Genomic DNA, 18369 nt, shown 5'->3' on the forward strand with positions numbered 1-18369 from the left:
TAAAGAAATGAACATCTAACTGTATAGAACTTGTAAAGCCGCTTTTTTTAAAAACAAGTACGAATGAATTCCAAGTTTGATAGAGGTAAGCATGGCCTTCAAACTGAAAAACTTCTAAACCTACTAACAGTGCAGAACAAGAGCTGTTTCAAGCGCTTCACAGCAGTGTAGAAGGCATGTTTATTTGTCATGATCAATGCCCTAAATTATTCTTCAAAAAAAAGCCTTGCACTTCTGTAATAACTAACTAAGTTTGCTCAAATATATGACTCTTTATGTAGGAGTTTCCCATTAAAGTGAGAACTTTGTGTGCCTGTGTGTATGTCAGACACTGATGGTTGTAGCATCTCTGATATGCCTATGTGTAGTTTTGGTATTGCTCTGCCAGAAGGCATCTGCTGTGCCCCAGGGCAGCTTCACAATGACAGCACATGGTGTCAGAGTTCAATCTCCTAACTCATGATTTAAACTGTCATGTTGTAAATCACAAAAGTATAAAAAACGAGAGTAAAGAAAGCAAAAATTTGAAGGCTATGCAAGTTTTTCAGGATGATTTGATGGAAATGGATTGACACACCATGAATACTACTAGTTTAAAAACATATTTCAGGAACTTCTCCAGAAGATGCAGGGAATAAATCAACCTTAAATTCAGTAATATTAAATGTAAAATAGACATGTAAGATGACAAATGGAAAGTGGAATAATTATCTAAAGTGTATTTTAGATACTTATTTTAGTTGGGGTGCATTCCTTCTCTTGGTGAGGGCAAGTGTGAGGGAAAATATATTTAATTTGAAATCTAACTTTTAAATAGTTAAAATTATGTCATATGACTTCAGACTTAGTGGGTTTACTGAAAACAGAAAGTGATGAAAAATTAATAATTTAAAATTAGAGATCTTTTGTAAACTTTTTCCTCTGAGATTTGTTTAAAAGCTTTGAAAATATCCTTGAATTTTTAATCAAAGTTGGAGTGCAAGAAAAGGATGCAACTCCTTATAAATACTGTCAGTTTTACTGACACCTCAAAAGATTAGGGTTGTTTACCTGCCTCCAACAGCTGTCATATCTGCGTGTCATGGCAAAATGATAAATCAGACATCAGAAATCTCTCACAGAGCTTTATATTTTTGCAATATGAAATGTTTATGTTTTCCAAACATGAAGGTCATTGGGCTGTACTTTATCCCTGTTTTTTCTTCTTTCTTATGATTTGGCAGAGCAGTTCTAGTTGTATTTAAAAACCTCATGCTTCTCCTTATGCTGTGCACACATTACTTCCCATGGCAGTAAAACTTACTGTCCAGCTCTTACACTCTCATGTTTTAGTCTAATGTGAACTTCCTAAAACTTACACTAGATTATGAGAGAACAAGATGTTTCAGTCACAGGCCTTGAACACTTCCACATAGAGCAGGTAGTGACAGGACCAGGGGGGATTGGATTCAAATTGAAAGAGAGCAGACTTGGTTTACATACCAGGAAGAAATTCTGTGCTGTGAGGGTGGTGAGGCATTAGAACAAGTTGCCCAGAGAAGTTGTGCCTGCCCCATCCCTGGAAGTGTTCAAAGCCAGGCTGGTTTGATCTTTGAGAAGCTTATTCTTATGGAAATTGTCCTTGCTCATGGCAGGAATTAGATGGTCATTCAGGTCCCTTCAACCCAGCCCATTCTCTTATTCTGTGCACTGAGTTTTACTCAGCTCTACAATCCAGATAATTGTTTGAAAAAATTGAAAATAGATAGAAAAATCTCATAAAATGTTAATTCCACATTTTTTGCCAACTGAAATCAAACCTCCCTTATCTTTTTCAAATGCACAAAAAAGGCAGATTCAGAGATAAGAGAAAGTTGAGGAAGATATTCTTCAAAAATTAAAAGGGCATTGCGATATTTTGCAAAATGTGAAATATTGTTAAAGCAATGTTAATGATGCTTTTCATCATCACCAGTTTTTTTATAAAATCTTTATTCCCCTGAAAGCAATCACACATAGTGCAAACTTGCTGTGGAGACATAGTTCTTGTGAAGATGTGACCATGTGTCTAGTGTGTTTTTAAAAGGACAGAGAAAAGCACTTTCATCTTGACACTGTAGGCTACCTTGAGAACAGTTTACAAGGAAAGCACTATCAATGGTATGAATCAATAGAAAGAAAAATCTATAGGGAACAAGAGACATTGACCTTGTGTTATAAACCTCTATTTCTTGTTTCCTGAGTACATATTAATTGATCCTCCAGTACCTATTTATAAACACTTATTTTCACTCTCTGTAGCAAAAGAGTCAGCCTTGTTTTCAAAGGTTTGAAAACCCCTGAATGATAGTTCATAGCATAAGGAACTGCAATATATGCTGGCTCATGGCAGAAAGATGCAACTCACTTTTAAAAATATCAACATTTCACTATCATACCTTGCATTTATTCTGAATTAGAAGTCTTATTGAATGAAATAAAGCACACAGGTAACCTAGAAAAAAAAGTAACTAGATCTCTTTTACCATAAAACTGCATAATTTATTGTCCATTCTGCTGTCCCACATGATTTTTTTTTAATCCTTTGCATTGCTATTTACACCAAATGATCTTAAATAAACCTGGAAATATAATCCAATTTTATCTACAGAATGTTAAAGCATAAAGAAGAAGTAATTAACAAGACTCTTCAAAGTACATTGTGAATCAGTAAATAGTTTTGAATGTCATGAGATCTGTCATGGAATTTGCACCGACATGATACCAGAATGTTTGATCATCTACTGAGTATTGTCTGCAGCTTATTGAGGTTTTTTATCCATCATGAAGAAGGAAGATTCTACAGGGTACTAACATGAGGTCTAATCACAGGTCTTAAATCCTGTATTTTTCAAAAAAAGGTTTAGTAATCTGAGATATAAATTTGAATTGATTTTGTCCTAGCCTATTTATTTTATAATATACTGGTTTTCTGTAATGTTTGGTTTCACTAGGTTCATGCTTCAGAATGGTCATCTTTTAGCTCATTTTGAAATTCACATTTTAAAATGAGAATATACACTGCAAACCCCAAAACCTGGTGCCATAGGGAAAATTACTTTAGATGTCTTCCCTAGGTCTTCCCTAGGTTCAATGAATATAAGATCTAGGGATTTATATTCATTACATATAAATATTCAGAATTACTTTCATGGTAATGTATATTATTCTGCCTTTATGACAAGATTCACGTTCCTTAATCATTCAGCAGCTCTCAAGTAGTATGAAACATGAATGATAAGTGTGTAGTGTGTTTTCTCCAGGAAATGCTTTATGGCCTGTGCAATACAGATGTTCTTGTCTAATCTTCTAGCATAATTTTGCCAGTTACTGCTTAATGACGTTCTCATAAAATTTTCCATTGTGTTTAAGATCATTCCTGGGAGCTCAGAGACTCTTCAAACAATAGCTTACAAAGCAAATTTTTATCATGACATGATTCTGTTCCTCTGCTCTACTCTCATGAGACCCCACCTGTTTGGCTGTGAGGGCCTCACCACAAAAAAGACATGGACATATTGGATTGGGTCCAGAGGAAACCACGAAGATGATCAGAGGAATAAAGCTGCTCTTTTCTGAAGACAGGCTGAGAGAGCTGGGATTGTTCAGTCTGGAGAAAAGAAAGCTCTGGGAGACTTCATTGCAGTCTTCAACTACTTAAAGGGAAGTGGTGGGCATGGGGTCAGAAGAAAATCCTTCTGTATCATAAGAATATGTAAAGAAGAGTAACAGGAAAGAATTTCTAAAAGACTCAGAATCAAGTACAGACTCTCAACAGTAGAATTTTTTCTGAGTAAATGTATCTTCAGCAAAACTGTGCAGCAGAAAGGGAGAAAACAGCTCAGCAAACACAGACCTGAGTAGCATAAGAAGGAAAGAGTTCACTACAAAAGTGCACCATATTTTCAGCTAATATGAGCTAACATGGTATCAATTATTTTGATAGGTCAGTATTTATTAATTCTGAGAAAGCTATCCAGAAAGAGAATTTCTATATGAGAGATATGTTTTCTTTTTAATTAGAGGAAGAGACAGATTGTTACTTATTGCCTGTCTGACAAGAAGAATGTTCAGGCTTAAAAGAAACAATATTATTTCTCCTCTTAGTTCTTTGCAACAAACAAAAAACCTAACCTCTCCTACTGTAGAACAGTATAAAATTATATTCTGTTGTGTAAACAGCATAACAAGTGTTAAGAATGAATTTTATATGAAAAGCCTCTCCTCTGGATTAAGCAATCATTTTATATTAGTTACACATCAGCAGCAGTTGCAAATTTCCAGGGTATTGCCTTTTTGGTTTCCACAGTTTCTTGCTCCCCAGGAAAGATTACAATCCCTTTTCAATTCCTTTATGTGTCACCTTACTATAACCTACATTTCCTGAAATGATCCACTGAAATAAATAAAAAAGATATAGTGTGTTTTACTCTTAAAATGGCTTGTCACACTCGTCTGGTTTAGAGCAAGACCACACAGCTGAATCAGCACACCTGAGGGTGTCATAAAATCTTGCAAGGGATGGGCAACAAAATATCTTAAATTAGATCCTCCTCCAGCGTAACGGTAATGGAGAATGGAAGCCACAAACAGAAAAAAATTGGGCTATGTCCCATATTCCATGTCTTTTACAGCTGTAAGAAAGCAATCAAATTGCTCTGCACATATCTCGTCCCCAGCTGAGTCAGCCCATATATCCTGGAGGTAGAAAGAAATATAAGGAAGTGGAATCTTCACTGCTTTTGATATGAATTTTTTCATAGGATTGCTGATCTTGAGTATATCCTGGGGTCTCAGTTTTTAGAGTGATCATACAACACCTGTTCAGGCTTTATTCCCAGATCACAGAAATTTATTTCTAATACACTGTAGCAGTAAAGATTTGCCATTTAGAAGAAGTCAGTTTTTCAAAATCATGCCAAACCCACTGGAAAGGTCATGTGTAATTGCATATACTGTATAGGTTTGTCAGCTTCCCTGTCAGGTACTAATGGGAGCATTTTTGAAAGACTGAGCCACTGCTACCCTATATTACTGGAAGGACAAATTGTGTAATCTATGCATTTATTCAGTAATACAGCTGACAGATGCATCTCTAGGTATATAAGCTGCTTCAGGCTATACTTAAGCATCTTCTTCAGCCACTTTCTACAATACTGTTATCACAGTCAAAATATATTACCTGCAGCATATAAAAATTTTTGGACATTGTACTCATTCTTTCAAGATAAAAAAGGAGGACAATCCATAATAGCTTCAAACAGCTTGCCAAAATATCACCTAAAGCAATGGGATTCAAATCTAATTATACATTTGACAGGTTTTAGAAACAAATGGAAATTGTCCCAAGCATGTTGACAAGTACAAGATAAGAAAGGAGATAAGAAAGGAGAGCTGTCCTCAAATCATTAGTAGCCAGATTCATGAATTTCTTTCAGAAGATTAGATATCAGCAGGGCAAATGTTCACATCATATTTCTAAGCCATTTAGACAACCTTGAAAATGAATTTTTGAAACTAAAATAAGACACAGTTCAATTAAATGCATGTCATGACTTTTTCAAATGATCATGTGTTTAAAGCAAATCTTACAGATGTACAGTTCTGTGCTAGTCCCCTAAGCTTACACTTGAGAATTGCTGGTACCACTGTCAGAGATGACTTTAATATTAATCTGGTACATAAACAGTGAAACTGCAATTGAGGCTTCTCATAGGAGAAAAGTCTTATCATCCAATTATTTATCTAGCTTACCATACCATTTAAAGATTCTTAGGAGGCCTTACAGCTCATCTGTTTTAAAGTAAAATCTGAATCTCTTAAAAAAATGCAGCCCTGCTATTCATCATTTATTTTATTCATCAGTCATCACAAAACCACAGAATGGTTCAGGTTGGAAGGGACCTCTGGAAGTTATCTGGTTCAAATTATCTGGCAAGTTATGTTTGTCCTGCCACTGGGCACCATGGAGAAGAGTCAAGTTTCATCTTCTTTCAAGCATTTATATACATTGATAAGATTCCTCCTGAGCTTTCTGGTAAAACTGTTACACCTCTGTCAGTCTTTTCCTATAGGAGAGGTGCTGCAGTCCCTTCATCACCTTTGTGGCTCTCCAGTGTACTCCCCCCAGTATGTTCATGTCCTTTTTACCCCTAGGGAGCATGAACTGGGAAAATACTCCAGATATGGGCTCTCCACAGCTGAGTAGCTGGCAGGGTTCACCTCCCTCAGCCTGCTGGAGATTTGCCTAATGCAGCCCAGGATTTCCTCTCTCACAAGGTATTTCACAAGCTTATGTTTAACTCGGGGAAAAACAGGATCCGCAGGCTCTTCTCTGCCAAGCTGCTTTCCATCTGGGTTGCCCCCAGCATATACATTGTGTTTTTTCTCTCCAGGTTCAGGACATCTCTTTGTTGAACTTCATGGGGTTCCTTTCACACCCTTTTTCAAGTCTTTTGAGGTCCCTTTGGGTGGCAGCATGACTTTCTGGCATATAAACTACTTCTCCCAGTTTTGTGTCATCAGCAAACTTGCTTAAGCTACGTTCTGTCCTGTGATCCAGATCATTTATGAACATGTTAACCAGGACTAGACTCATTTTTGGTGTATACTGCTAGACACTGGCTCCAACTAGACTTTGTGGCCCTGATCAGCACCCTCTGGGGCTGATCAGGCAGCCAGTTTTCAATCCACCAACATTTTGTTCATCCAGCCCAAACATCAACAGCTTCTTTGTGAGGATCTCATAGATGTCAGTGCTAAAACCTTACCAATGTACAGGTAGCCAATATTTGTAATTTCCCTTTGTCTAGCAAGCCAGTCAGTTAGTGAAAAAAATTATCATATTGGTCAAGCATGAGTTCCTCCTTTGGGAACTCGTGCTGACTGGTCCTGATGATTTTCTTGTTTTTCATGTGCCTGTGTTGAGGGATATATTTCGTACAGGTAGCTTGGTGTGCAAGCTGCTGTGTGAGCTGCAGGCTGAGCTCTGCATGGCAGGAAATGCTGGAAGCCAGAGGCAAGAGTGAACTGGTGCCCACACTTTGTGCAACAAAGAGCACAGGGACCTGTGGCACCAGACAAGTGGCTGGGCACTCAAAGACACAGCAGCTGATGAGGATGCAGCAACCCAGTAAAGTTTCCTTAACACTTGGAAAAATATTCCAGAAGTAGCTTCACGATGACTTTCCCAGTAAATAAGGTGAGGCTGGTTGACACCATAGTTCCCTATGTCTTCTTTCTGTCTCTTAAAATGTGAAGGGCATTTGTTTTTTTCCAGTCTTAAGATACTTCTCTCAGCCACCGTGATTTACCAAGGATTACTGAAAGTGGCCTTAGAATGACATCTACAAGCTTCTTCAGCACTTGTGGATGAATTCCATCAGGTCTCATGGGTTTATGTATGTCAAATTTTCTGAAATGTTCCCTGACCTGATTTTATGTCAAGGGTACATCTCCCTTGCTCCATCTTTTTTTTCTGATCTCTGGGACCTGGGATTCTTGAAAATTAATCGTGCTAATAAAGACTGAGGCATAGAAGATCTTCAGAGTTTCAGAATTCAGGACCTTCTGGTCCTCCATCATTCTAGTCCTATAAACAAACAAAAAATAATCATACATTGAGAAAACCTGACTAATTTTTTCAATGACTTTTTTAGTACTTTGCAAGCTACTATTTACAAGGAACAAGTTTTCTTTCTTTATTTTCCAGGTTCCCAAAAACTCAGTTTGTAAATGTTATTTTAAAATCATAATGAAAACAAACAAAAAAAAGTATTTTTTCAGGTTTTTTTTTCCTAGAAAACAATTTCTCTTATGGAATAAAAATGATTAAGGGTTTTGTCAACTTACATGATTGAAGAATCTGAATGTATTTATTAAATTTTGAATGATCACTACTCTTGGGGTTTCTGGAATTGAGATGACTGCGAGGTGTTAGCAAGTCTCTTTTTCCCAGCCCCAAGACTGAAGGAGTCAGGATTCTTCGGCTGTGGTTTTCAAGGTTGTTTATTCTTTGTTATCTAAAACATTCTTTTTCTGACCTGCTGAGGTCTGTCTAGCAGGTGGGGTTGAGGCACACTCAGAGCCTCAGAGATGGTGCTATCTTTTTAGACTAAAAACTACGTGTACATTATTTACAATAATTTTCTAATACCTATCACCTGTGTTAGACAGTGTGTTTCTACTCTAAACCAATCCAGAAGTGCCACCATCACCCAGAAGATGGAAGCTAAGAAGAAGAAAAAAGAAGGACAAGGCACGGCCAAATCCCTCCATCTTGGCTTCTGAACCCTCATTATAAAAAACCAAAATTCTACTTTTCTATCTTGTAACAAACTATCATTCTACTTAAACTCTTGTGGCTTGTGAATTCTCATATAAGGTTGGTAATTTTTTCCATGGATTAAAATCAAAGCCACAGGTGTCTTTGGCTTCATGCCAAGGTCTCTGAGCCCCTGGTCAGGGGCTCGAGCCATCCAGGGCACCCAGAGGGATGTCCTGAGTTCTGATACACTACTTTCACATATTTATTGGAAGATCTCTTCAAGCCTTTGCTTTCATTTCTGAACTATAAAGTAATATTTTCTCTCTAGAAGACAATGTCTTTGCAGCTTTGTCCTGAAGTGTTCTTAACTTCTCTGCCAAACTTAATTTGAGATATTTCTTTCAAGAAGAACGGTATGTTCTATGAGTCATTTAAGTTCCTGTAGTTCTATATTTACACTAACACAGGGAGAGCATTGAAAAACTTATCTTCCTTTCACATGTCACACCTGTGAGGCAGAATCAAGTTCTCTGACAAGCTAAGAGGAAAATTCAAGGAAAAGATTTTTGCGAGATGCTCAAGTAAATAGCATCCTATTTTCGTTATTTTTGTTTCCATATATATTGAAAAGTTCCCAGAAAACCTATTGAGGTCAATAAGGCTCTGTTACTGTTTTGGCTTCTAAAGCTAATTCTGTGGAGAGGAGAAATTATTTATTATAAGCGTAATGTGTTCTCTTTAATCTTCTTTATTAAAAAAAATTAAAATGCAGGCATTTTTCTTTTGAATGTAGCATTAAAAAAATAGGCAGATTCTTTCTTCAGAAATGCTTAACTGTGTTACTCTGTAAACTCCAACTTTTGTAGAAATTTCTCTTGTTTCCTTTTAAGATTAGACCATTGCTGCTGAATACTTCAGTTTTATGTCAGCATTTATTTTGTCTTCAATGAAAGACACAGAACTCAAGTACCATTCTAATAGCATCTCAACTCAAAGAGCCATATCATGCTATACATTGTTTTCTCATTTTCTACAAAGAACAAATTATCAAATTATCAATTCATTCCAATTCATATAAAACAAATTATCAGTTAATTCCCTCCCTATATCCTTTGCTTTTTATTTCCTGGAGACTCATACCTTCTTCAGTCCAAATATTCTTATCCATAAACTGCGAAATGCTTATTTTTGCATCACCTTAGATTTCTTCCTGTTAAATATTGGTCAGAGCGAGGATTGATGCTCTTTCTCAGTTATATAGTGTGTCATCAGCTCAGAATATCGAAGAGGAAATTTTTTCTGTCTCAGATAATCAAGCATTGCAGCCATTCTTCTGTGTCTCTCTATAGGTATATTACAAGTATCCCAATATTATCAAGGTTTATGAAATTATCAATTCAATTAACACACAGTGAAAAAAATAGCACTTTGATGAATTTTCATCCAGAACTGAAATTGTGAAACCCACAGAATATATTCCAGTGGCCAGCATGAGAGGGAGATATGACAAGTCAATTGTAGAAAAACACGAAAAAATATTCCTTTAACAGAGTTCTTGTTCTAGTCTCTTACAACTGGATTCTGGATGAAGTGCACAAACACTTTTCATATTTTCAAAGATAATGCAATAACGTTGACAACTTCTAATTCAAAGTTAAGTCCTTCTAGATCCAAGCAAGGAAATGGATGGCATATTTAAATTTAAGATTAGTATATAATTTTGGAATGAGTATATTCTGTAATCAAAATAAAGGCCCTGGATCCCCATATATTTGTATTATAGTCAGTCTGGTGTATGCATTCTGGTTGATTTAATATATTTGGAGATCAGTCTGTAGAGCAGCTGAGAAAACTTCTAAAGCTTAAAACGTGAGTCAGCATTCAGACCATGCATCTCTGATTGTTTGCGTTGTAGGCTGAGCAGAGTAATTAGGATTGAGCCGTATGCAAGTAATGTGTGCTGATTATGGTTAGCTGACCAGTGAAATGTGAAGGACAAACTACAAGTTGGCAACTACGATTAAAACTGATTAGTTTGATTCCTGCAAAGAATAAAAAGAGACTAGTTTTCTGTCTTCAAGCAGGTTTGTACTGAAACTCATGTATAAGCATAAGACTCTGTGTGCATAAATAAATAGAAAGCATAGGGACCATAGCTATGGTTCAGTTATTCCTTGAGTGACTGTGTACATCTTTCACACTTACACACACATTCACACTGTATTCTTCTTACTTTTTTTTCCTAAACTGTTAACAACTCTTCTGAATGTGTCTTTATTAAAATAATAACTTTGAGGAAATTTTAAATATTCACACTTTTGTTTCCTGTCAGACAACATATGGTATGAGAGAATTGACTGGATTAAAACCTTTTCTTGAAAGGATAATAATTGTCATACATTATAAATAGTTTTGGGAACTTGGAAAAAAAAAACACAGAAGGATATTTTTTCCCACAGGAAATTTGCAGTCAATGAAAAAGAGAAAATTCCAGTTTTCAGTTTTTAACCAGATAAAATATGGGAGTATGGTTTCACTAAGGAGTATTAGCAGTTGCTTTCTTTCATGAAAGTAGTGAAATAAGTAAAGGCAAAAAAATGGGGGGTGGGGGGAGGAATGTGTAGATATTCCTTCAAAGTAATTTGTAGACAAATCTGGAAAATTATTAGAAAATTGGCTAGAGGGTTGCCCTTTAAGAGAGGCAAACAATGGATTCTTATGTTTACTTTTAAAAACAGTCCATTTGATTTAGATTTTAAGAAAGAAATCTCATTTTCTGCATACTAGTCTCCCAAATTTGTTTTTTAATAATCAAATCTCTCTTAGTTCAGAGAAAAAATAGGGGAACACTCTGAGATATAAGTGCTTATTAGTACCAGAATAAGACCTACCCCACATTTAAAGTGCAACTTGTAAATGAAAGCAAAATAGAAAAGAGGCAGCTGGTAATTTTAATCCAGTGTGAGGTGATTATTGTATCTAATGATGACTCAACAAGGGTTGTGTAAACTAAAAAACAGAGAGAGTGAATCTTGAAAGCTATGTCCAGATTGTTAGCAATATGATGAAGTTCACAAATCATGCAAATAGTCAACTAGAGAGCAAAACAGAAAAAAAATTCTGAGAATTACTATATTTCTTCTGGTAAAGAGCTGCTTTTGATGAAAAATGTAAGTCACATTCTCTCACTTTTATCTCAAGAGAATATGAGAAGAAACTAATTTAGAAGAGAGAAAATTCCCAGATGCCTAAGGACTGATTATTTATAGTCTGCCTTGGAATCAGACTATTAATTTGTATCAATGTCCCTGGTAAAGGTATCCAAGTACTGATAACAGGAAATATACATAGTATGCTTGGTAAAGATTTAACTTCTCAGATGAATTGAGATTAATAAGAATTTATAGCTAGTTTATAAGTATTTAATTTTTAAAAATTAGGTATGAAGCTTATAACACACTCAAAGTAGGTACCTTTATCTCTCAGTTCTTAAAGAGTATTTCAATTTCTACATCTGAGCTACTGCTGACCTTCATCAAAGCATATCTGAATACACCACTGTTTATCTCATTGTTGTCTATGGCATATCCTAGCAAACAGAAAGAAAGTTGGAAATAAGCTTGTGATTTTTTATTTCAAAATAATCCTCATAATCTGAATATTGCCTGTTATTCCTAGGCAACATGCAGAATTCCTATATTTAATTGTTTTTCCCCCCCCACAATTTCTTATTCCTCTCACTAAACTATAGACCAGTGAAGAGCAATTTAAGTTCTGGCAAAAGACGTAATCTTAAAACTCATGGTATTCAGTGTTTTGAATCATATTTTTAAATTCTCAGAAAAAGTCTATTTTTGCTTTTAAAAATTGGTTCTATATATCCTTTTGCTTTATATAAAATTATGCACTAATATGTATTCATTTAAATAAGCAAGACATTAAGTGCTTGCTCTAGTTACAAAATGGCTCACCTTTGAAATCACTTACTGAAGAGCATATGAAATGGAAATTATAATAAGGCATGTTTATTATCAATCCATCAGTTAATTTTCCTGCTGTGCTGAATTCTAGATATGATATCATTGATGAACCCAATTAAAATACTGATCATGCATCAATAATAAAAGGAAAAATTCATTATAAGTTAATAATCTAACATCAAATATTAAATTTCATTATAATACTGATCAGAACATCCTTTATGTTACTTAAAGTAGTTTGCTTGCCCTCAGAATAAAAAATTACAAGAGATAACATAGTTGGATATTCTCTTACAGGACAGTTCTTCTTTTGACTTGGGAACATATTAAAGTTTCTGAGTTAGAATGGTAAGTTTTCTATAAATGTTTTCTTTCTGTGAACCCTCCATATTTTCATTCAAAATGCGCTGTATGAAAATTGCAGATCACACTGCCAAAGAATTACTTACAGAGACATTGGTGGCATTCTGAACTATAGACCTTTGTGGATAAAAAGCATCCAGGACAAAGAGAAAAATAGAAATAGATTATATTGTGGGTCCAGAATTATATTCCGTTATAAATTATATTCCATCGTGTCAGTTGTAGAAATATAATTAGAAGACATCAATTTTGTTCAAATCCTAGTTTTCATTTTGAATGCACTAAAAAATCTTTAAAAATCATAAGATTTTGTATCTATCTAAAAGTCAGATTAAATCAAGAGACTGATGTGGTTTCATAGATCTTTCTATCAGCAGTGTATGCTTAGATTAAAATAAAATGGACATCTCTGAAGGGAGCTGACTTCATAAATGGCCACTGGTTTTAAGCTACCAGTGACTTAAAGACTCCCAAAGCCAGTCTTTGTTTATTATATTTTGAATACTTTTGTATTTTCAGAAAGGAGAGTTGCCTCACTATTTAAATCTATTTCTAGACATTTATAACTATACTGTACTTGTGTATATTGGGACCCTTACCAATAGCCTAGATTTAGTCTGAAAGTTGACCATTTTTTTGCCATTTCTTCTTAAACCAATTGGTAATCCAAGAAATTATTTTTTCATATCCACTTACAGATTAGTTCCCCATGACAAGACTTCTACAAATTTTTTCTAAATCCAAATGCATTCTATCTATGTAAATCTCTTTCAAAGAATTCTGGAAAATTTATGAGGTATGCTGTCTCTCCAAAATGCCATGTTGTCTCTACCCCTGTGTAAAGCACTTATCCATGTCTGCCTTGTGTACTATTGCTTCTGCCAGTTGCTTAGAAGGCAGCCCATTAATTATGATTTTCTCCTTTACTCATAAAGGGTCCCAGGTAGGGAGCGTAGGTCAAACAATGTGTCGGGGCTGGGCTGGGCTGGTTGCAGCTCTCCTGCCTCTGGGTCAAGTGCCTGCTGCCTCCCCTGCCTGAGCCTGAGCTGTGTCAGTGTCTCCATGGGAAAGGTGCCACTGCCCAGCTAACAGGAGCCCCTGAGGAGGCTCTGGGAACTGTTCACTCTTAGCTGGGAACATCCAGACAGCGGCTGCCTGGGGTAAAAAAAATGCATAAAATAAATCCAAACAAGCTCAGGACAGGAGAGACAGTCTTCTCCCCAGCTCACCAAATTTCATACTCACCCTTCCAAATTCCTCAGAATGGTGGTGTCATGTCTTATATACTTCTCTTTTCAACCTTTCAGGAGCGGGGCCTGTTAATTTAAGGATGTCCTGGGATATTCAAGAAATGCACACAGTCCCTTTGAAAAGAGCTAGATGCCAGGAAGGGCCAAAGGATTGCATAGCAGCTTTAAATCTGTCATTAATAAGCCTTTTATCTGCATTAATTGAATAGTTTGTAGAACTGTAGCATTAAAACATTAACAGTGCTGCCAGTGGGTTCCTAGATTCATATATGTGGTGTTTTTTCTTTTGCTTATGACAAGATTTTGAAGGTGGCAAGCACAGAGATCAGAGCTGTCACCTTTTTAAAAGCTCACATTGCATATCAAACAGTTAATTTCTCTGACACCTAGCCTTTTTAAAGATATAGCTCTTCTTCACAGTAAGCAGCTAAGCAATTTCATATTTGAGTTTGACAGAAATGTGATAAATGGTGTTAGAACAGATCTTGATCTTTCATATACTTTTCTTCTAGGCTAAACAATTGAAAATAAGATTATGGAGTCAGTGTTCAGAAGACTTGAATGTTTTACAGTAGTCCTCCAGAAAAAGGTAGGGTGTCCAATCTACATACAAAGAAAAATCAGAAAATTAAAAAATGCTGCAAACTTAAAATTTGCTGTTACACCTTGGTCAGATTTACTTTCCTCCTCAGTGTCTTCCACTGCTCTTCTGAAGCATGTGCTTCAAGTACAATTCATGGAAGCCTTCTTTCAGAATGAAGGTGTTTTTAAAAAATGAAAAAACCCCACAAATAGATGGTGAGAGGTAGCACAGTGGTAGAAATAGATAATTATGATCTGTTCATATCACAGTACTTTAGGAAAAACACATATAGACAGTTTCAGTGGAAGCTATAGTACCTCTTAAGGTAGGTGGATGGATGGAGAGATGAATGCAAACTCTCCAGAGAGACTATCTGTAGTGTTCTTATTGGGTATTTATTGCATACACTTGATGAAATTAAAAACTAAAATCTGGCTAACTTTAAAAGGATTAATAATCCCACTGAAAACAATGGAATCAATGTTCTGTCTGAGGTTCCATGTGCATTTTCTCATAATGTAGGCATCAAATGAGTTATTAATAATCTCATTTTTGTTACCCTTTTGGTAGAAATTCTTTTCTTACTGTATTTACTCTTTCTTTTTATTTAAGCTTGGCTAAATATGCTGGAAGTTTAAGTTTACCTTCATTGCTGAAAACATCAGAGTTTTTTCCTCCCTAAAAATCTGATTTGGCTGAAGGTTTAAAAACTTATTACTGACTGTAACATTGAATGGAAACAAACAAGGAGTGTTGTACAAATAGATGCAACACTGTATAAAGATCAGAGCTCAGAACTTTATTAAGCAAGGCTATGTTCGGAGACCTTTTCAAGATAAAAGAATTAATGCAAAAAATGGGTCTATTATCAGATTGTGATTTTTGCAATTCACAGCCCAATGAGGGTTTTCAGTGAATTTTTGTTGCTTGGTTGGGAGGGTTAATTATTTTTATATTAATTTTTAAAAAACTTATTATTAAATAGAAATATTTCCATGTATTCTTTGTTTCTTAAGATCACACCAATTAAGTCTTTCTAAAGGAAAAACACCTATAAACAGATACAGGTGAAAGGTCCAAAACTCCCTTCTTTTCAGTTTACCTTTCTCTGATCCCTCCCTCCACTGCCCTCCATTATCTCCATTACAGTGATTGCTGCCCTCAAACTGCAGTTCTGAGGACAGACAGTTTGCAATATCCTGCTGATAGGAATGGTAGTATTCCCATTCCATTCATTTCACTGCAGATCAAACTGTTAGATACAAGTGCAAACTGTTATTTCCCAATATTTTAAGTGTCTCTTTCCTATAGTGTATAGTTCTATGTCATAGGAAATTTTAAGCAGCGCTTTGATCTCTGGAGAGAAGCTGTTTTAAAGACCAACTCACATCACTGTGAGTCACCAAAGGTGTTGCAATATTTTTTTTTATATAAGTCTGCCTATCAAGATTGCACAAACATCAGGCTTGCTAATTAGTACCTGTTATTGCTATTTCACCCATAAAGAAGAATAGAAAGTTAGAATCAAGTAGGTCTATCCATCAGGCTGTGTTATCGCTGCATCAGGACTTTGCTAATGCTAATGACATATTTCTAAGCATCCGTGGCTTCTTTAATAAGTAATACAGAAACTAAATGGGAGCTGAGTAGCCTGTTGAGAACAATTAACCCAAAGCAGATGGCACTACAAATACAATTCTTAAAGGGTCTTTCCTTGTTTGGAATTTTCACCTTCCCTGTTGATTTTACCCCCTGGTTGAATTAAGGCCTTTATTGACAGATTTAAGATGTTCCTGACATTTGATTAGCAAACTTCATACTGAGACTGTATTAAAATTTAATATCTTTCAGAAATGAAAAGCAGTTTCTACTGGATGTTTTCTTCCCAGGTCTAGTGTTTGGTATCATATAAAGCTTTATAGTTCAGCAACTGAAAATCCTGAGAAAGCAGTACAAATGCAAAGATCTGAAATAACAACAGCTTTGAAGCATTAATGTTAAGGGTCAATAGAGTTATCTCCAAAAAGTTGGTTATTTTACAAAGATTTTAAGAATCATGAGAAGGAACTTCATTGACCTGGGTATAGAATACACTAATATATATATTTTTAAGCACTTGAATTTTATAAATGCTGATCTTTTAAGAAACACAATGCATAAATGGATGCTGATTGACTATCTTGGCATAGGGCATAGGCTTCAATGGCATAGGTTTTAGAGATTTCAATGCAAATTTGAGTCATATGTATGAAAAGACATCAGTGAAAAATATCTCTTCCAGTATAACTGAGGCTTGACAGACCAACCAGTGTCAAAGGTGCTATACTTAAAGGGACTCAATTGTCCTCAAGCTGTTTGTAGTTCTATTTCTGACATTCATTCTGGTGTTACAGTAAGCAATGATTTTTGCTGCTCCTTTAGACAGTGCTCAAAACAGATGTCATCAGAGTTAGACATATGAGGGTTTAAAGTATCCTTTGCATAGAGTATTTTAGACATGCAGAATGGTTGACAGGAAGATTTGCAAAGTTATTAAATACAGTCTTGGGAATGCCTCTTTTTTTCAGCAATAAATGTTCTTTCTGGCTCCTAAAATATATTTATTCAAAGTAAAAAGCTATACATGTATATACAGGGGCCTATAGAAGTTTGAAATATGCTTTATTGTATTAATGTTAAAAAAAAAGAAGAAAAATTAAGAAAGCTGATGACATGGCTTTGTAAAAAAAAAAACCAGCAAATAGAAGACAGTGCTGTATCAGTGTGTAAAACCTTGAATCTATAGTGTTCCCTCCTTTAAAGAGTTGTTTTGTGGTGATTTTTTTCTGATGATTTCACTGTGATTTTCTGATGGTTTTCTGTGCCCTTCAGAACCTAAATACCTACAATTTCAGGTTTTTGTGCCCTATTTCTTTTGGGTAAGCATTAGCCGTGCTGATCAACACCTAATCATAATTAAGCTTATTTTGAAGCAGTTGTGCAGAATTCACTAGAAAACTTCTGATAAATACTAGCTTAAGGAAAAATAAACATGGTAATTTTAAAGACTCAGAGTATTTTCAGGTAAAACCAGAAAATTTTAATCATAAATCAAATAATATTTTGAAATATATATATTTGTAAAGCTGTGTTTTTCTAAGATCGTTAATAACTGTGTTACTCTTCAGACAGTACTTCTGTCTCAGTCTTAGCACACTGGAGGCTATGCCTCAATGCTAGTAGATTTTCTGTGACATTTTTAAGTCTTACAATCCACATTATCAATAAAATTTATGGTGCAGATTTCATTTCATATTTCATTATTATCTAAGATGCAGGAACTCTGTAAACCTAATAATACAAGTTTAAAAATACATGACTAGTTTCAAGACAGCCATAATTACCTGAGAAAGAGAAAAATCACCCTAAAAAACCATTGCACACTTAGTGAAGTATAGCTGTACCTTGAAGGTAGGTAAATTAGGAATGAAGGTGTGTGCTAATAGTACAATTAGATAATGATGATCAATTCATCCGAGGAGAGCAATTTCACCACAGTTGTTGGCTTGGCAGCAGGACATCTTCTCCTCTCTCCCCTGGTTGACAGGTGCTACCCAGTTTATCAGCTGCTAAGAACCACTGACTTCTTCTCCCTGCAAGGATTTCATCAGAACCTGGGCTTGATGTCTCCTCTCCACTCTGTTGTTTTTTGGGATTTTTTGTTATTCCCTTTAAAATGCGCTTTGCCACTTCCTCTGTTTTAATATATCTTGATTAAATGGCAAAGACAACACGGCCTTTGCTTCTACTACCAACTTTTGTTTAGATCACATCAAAGCATTACAATCCCACCTTGATGATACGGAATCTTCATCGTGTTTAATATTCTTTTAAATTTTCCACTGCATTCTGGTCAGATCTCTTCTAATC

General features: G+C 35.5%; 1 long non-coding RNA gene across 1 annotated transcript; it reads left to right on the top strand.

Moving 5' to 3' along the window:
- The first annotated feature begins 8789 nt into the window (after positions 1-8789).
- On the top strand, positions 8790-14467 carry LOC143694071 (uncharacterized). The gene is made up of 3 exons (XR_013182238.1): positions 8790-8865; positions 12562-12612; positions 14390-14467. It is a non-coding gene; the product is annotated as an uncharacterized LOC143694071 (long non-coding RNA).
- Positions 14468-18369: the final 3902 nt, after the last annotated feature.

The sequence above is a fragment of the Agelaius phoeniceus genome, chromosome 5 (genome assembly GCF_051311805.1).
Source record: "Agelaius phoeniceus isolate bAgePho1 chromosome 5, bAgePho1.hap1, whole genome shotgun sequence".
In the NCBI taxonomy this organism is placed as follows: domain Eukaryota; kingdom Metazoa; phylum Chordata; class Aves; order Passeriformes; family Icteridae; genus Agelaius; species Agelaius phoeniceus.